This window comes from Mesocricetus auratus, unplaced genomic scaffold (assembly GCF_017639785.1).
Source record: "Mesocricetus auratus isolate SY011 unplaced genomic scaffold, BCM_Maur_2.0 Super-Scaffold_100006, whole genome shotgun sequence".
Taxonomy (NCBI): Eukaryota; Metazoa; Chordata; class Mammalia; order Rodentia; family Cricetidae; genus Mesocricetus; species Mesocricetus auratus.
The window spans coordinates 53,360,378-53,364,667 of NW_024429190.1; the positions used below are offsets into that span (position 1 = coordinate 53,360,378).

General features: G+C 42.1%; 1 pseudogene; it reads right to left on the bottom strand.

The window, feature by feature from the left end:
* Positions 1 to 2,550: 2,550 nt before the first annotated feature.
* LOC101822955 lies at positions 2,551 to 2,799 on the bottom strand (annotated as a pseudogene).
* Positions 2,800 to 4,290: the final 1,491 nt, after the last annotated feature.

Genomic DNA, 4,290 nt, shown 5'->3' on the forward strand with positions numbered 1-4,290 from the left:
GTTAAGGAAAAGTTGAGAGGTTGACTTTGCTCTGGCTTTTACAGCAAATCTTTTTCAAATGTTGAAGTCTCCTGACATTTAATAAATGTTTTCTGTTTGAAACTCCTTAGGAAGTATTTTCACACTACAAATCTATTTTGCATATTAGATTTATGTAACTTGCTGGAACAAAAACTAAACTGGAAAGTTCGTGTCAGAGCTGAGCATAGCAATATCCAATTAATGTGAACCTCTTCAAAATAGGACTGTCTCTTACTAGTCATTTTTTAATCCCTAAGAAGCTTGTGATCTGAAGCCTTCCGATTGCCAGCCTCTACAAATGGCCTTCTTTTGCCATGGCCAGATGCCTTTCATGATAGTGTATACTGCGAACTCAGTTTCTTCTGGACCAGATCAAGCTCCCTAGTCCCAGGAGGCAGGGAGGAAATGTACACTTTGGCTGAGAGCGCTTTTATTTGGCAAAGGAAGACATGACTACTCTGAGGTCAAGTGCCCTGATCTGACTTCTTAAATAAACAAACAGACAGAGCTCCAGGAACTGGGAGGACCTCCCAGAGTTCCCTTCTGGGACTGTCGATCCTGAGGAATTAAACTGAGAATGGTCCCTTCAGCTCATTTATGGATTTAGAAGACTTTTCCTGGTGTTTAAATTTTGCAGTTCTTCATATATTAGAGATGAAGAATATATATAATATAGATGAAGAATGTAATATATAAATATATATAAAATATATGAAGAATATGTACATATTTCTTCTTCTTTTGAGGTAGGAGCCCATGAAGTTCTTGCTGACTTCTGTGAGAATTTTCTTTTTCCTATCAAGGTAGCTAGTTCAAGGACCAACAATGCATAAATCTCCCCCATCGTGTAAAACTTTTATACAAAGGAATTCAAATCTTTTTTAATTTCCCCCGCCTTATAAAGCATTTGTGCAAAACCTTTTCATCTTTCCAACCAGGTAAAACTTTCATTTATGAAGAGCCCCATTCCCCCATCCCTTCCTACATTTCCAGAACTTAATGGACTGGAATACTCACCCCTACCCAAGAGCTTCATTTCCTTTGCAGTGATGTTTTTGAGGTTTATTCATTTTATGTGCATTGATATTTTGGCTACATGTGTCTGTGTGAGAGTGTTAGGCTGGAGTTACAGACAGCTGTGAGCTGTCATGTGGGTGCTGGGAACTGAACCTGGGTCTTCTGGAAAAACAGCCAAAAAAGCAGCCAGTGCTCTTAACCACTGAGCCATCTCTCTAGCCCTGCACTGACTCTGTAAGCTATTTCTTCTCTCTGGGGATTATTTTCTTTGCTGTACAGAAACATTTCAATTTCATATGAATGCCAGAATGTGTCAATTCTTGGATGATTTCCTGTGCCACCGGAATCCTTTTCAGAAAGTTCTTTGCCTATGTCTGAACTTTGAAATGTCTTACCTATGTTTTCCTCCAGTGGTTTTAATAGATATTGCTTTAGAGTTATTGATCTTAGTTAGAGACCAGCCTGGTCTGCAAGAGCTAGTTCTAGGACAGCCTCTAAAGCCACAGAGAAACCACTCCCCCCCCCAAAAAAAACAAATAAAGTTATTGATCTTTCTTGGTGGTGGTGGTGGTAGTGGTGGTGGTGGTGGTGTGTGTGTGTGTGTGTGTGTGTGTGTGTGTGTGTGTGTGTGTGTGTGTGTGTATCTGCCCAAACACTTTCAGGAGTTGGTTCTCTCCATCCACTTTGCTTGTTTGTTTTTGGTTTTTGATTTTTCAAGACAGGTTTCTCTGCAGCTTTGGAGCCTGTTATAGAACTAGCTCTGTAGACCAGGCTGGCCTCAGACTCACAGAGATCCGCCTGCCTCTGCCTCCTGAGTGCTGGGATTAAAGGTGTGCGCCACCACCGCGCGGCTAAGGCGAGCTCTCTCTTGATTCCTGCTAGCCTGCATATTCTAGGTGAGTTGGCCTATACAGGCTTGTGGGTGATTCCGTCTCCTCTTCCCATCTCATCGTGAGATCTGCATCTGGCTTTTTACATGGTGTCTCAGTGACTTTTCTACTGCTGTTCAAGGCAACATAAATGAAGCATTTCGCTGTGGCCTTGCTTACAGTTTCAGAGAGTTGCTCTGTGATCATCATGGTGGGGAGCATGGCAGACAGACAGGTACGATGTTGCAGACAGGTACGATGCTAGAGCAGTAACTGAGACCTCCCATCTGATCTTCATGTTGCAGGCAGAGAGGCAGTGAGACCCGGCCTGGCATGGGCTTTGGAAACCTCAAAGTGTACCCCCAGTGGCACGATTTCTCCAACAAACTCAAGCCTCGTAACCCTTCCTCAAACAATACACAGGCTGGGAGCTAAGCATTCCAATGTATGAACCTTTGCGGGCCTTTTTAAATTTTTTTGTTTTTCGAGACAGGGTTTCCCTGTATTGTTTTGTTTTGGAGGCTGTCCTGGAACTCGCTCTGTAGACCAGGCTGGCCTCTAACTCACAGAGATCCGCCTGCCCCTGCCTCCCGAATGCTGGCACCTTTACTGCCCTTGCCTCATGGCATGACAACTTTGACTCTTTAGGGTTTTTAATAGTCAAATGCAGAGGTCTGGTTCACTTCAGCTCCTTCACCGCCAAACCAGGGGGCAGGGACTGTTTCAACTTCTCAGCCTACTCTTTGTCTGTGATGACCAGGGTGTAAAGACACCTGCTGCAGCGAACCTTGAGCTTCACATTATCCTGGTTCTTCTTGATCTTGACCGATTTGGCATCCTTCCGCCGGGCTGTGAGCAGGAAGTCCTTGATCTCCTCAATTTTGAGGGGCATAGCGACCGGCTCTCGGCGCTGGCGACCGCACAGTGGCGATAAATGAAGAGAACAGAAAAAGAAGCTGCTGAGGAAATCTTTCACCTCCTCGATTAGGCCTATTCCCAAGTATTTCATTCTTTTTGAAGCCATGTGACTACTGTTTCTTCCTAATTTCTTACTTGGCAAGTTCATTGTTGGCATATTGTGCGGTTGGTCATTGGCGCACTGTGTGGTTTCTCCCGTGTTACCTCTGTGCACCACAACTTTACTGAAAATTGGTAAATAAGGTCGAAGAGATTGGGATGAATGTACTCTGAGACTTGACCAAGCCAAGTCCTGTATTTTCTGTCTGCAAATGTCTGCCATCTCACAAGTTAGAAATTTACATATTCTTAGGAAAGCTGCTCTTGACAAAGTACGCACAGGGCTTGGTATTTTATTGTTTACATATTGAAAAGAGTTTCTTTTTCTCCTTCATTGAATTTTGGCTTTTCACAGTATGCAATTTTGCGGCATTTATGATCATTATGTACTTTGTTTCAAAAGAATGCATTTTGTCATAAAAGCCCTTCACAAGACTAGAGGAAACCATCAGTTCTCTGTGAATATCTCAGCACAACCTGTGGGTTATTTTTTTTCACTTGCTCTGAGAATATTTAAAACAATCTGCAAAAACTCCTATGTGAAGCAATTAGAAGGAAAAACTGAAGCCAATTGAATTCTCTTAATCAAGAAATAATTAATTTGTGCATGACAATGTTGGAGTCCTACATTCAATAGACTGGACGATTTTACTCCCCCCCTTCACAAAGTAACAGTTTCGATCTCGCTTTGTTTGTGAGATAGTAAGGAAGGCTTGTGCAAAGTGAGACTAGATGAACAGTGAGGCTTTCTCATGAATAGGAGAAATGAATGCTTTTTTAATTTAAAGGAAACTGTATTTAAAACACAATTTTTGGAAAATATAATGAAGTCAAATATAAATATTGTGAACAGATGTTTCTTAAGAAGCTGCCACAGTGAATAGCCACCATCTGGAGTCATTCACCGAGAGAACAAGGTAAGCACGCACCTGTTCCTTTCTTGAAAACGATGTAATCTTTGTCCCAAATTATAAACAAGTACAGCAGTTTCCATGAAAATGTAATATCCAATTTGCCAAGCCATTTAGGAAACTACTCATGAGAATTTAGACAGTTTAGAAAAGTGTATGTTTTGTATAAGATTTTTTTTAATAAAGATTATATTTATTTAGATTATGTATGTATGTCCATGTCAATGCAGAGCCTTCAGAGGCCAGGAGAGGGCATTGGATAGGCTGGAGCTGGAGTTACAGGTGCTGTGAACCACCTTGACTCAGGAACTGGGAAACAAACTGTGGGCCTCTGGCAGTGCCGGATGGATAGGTGCTCCCATCCGTGAGTGCACTGAAAAGTGCTTTGTCTTTCTCACACTTCACTGTTGCCCTGAATTTTCTCTTTTAAAGAAACTGTCTTAGCCGGGAGTTGG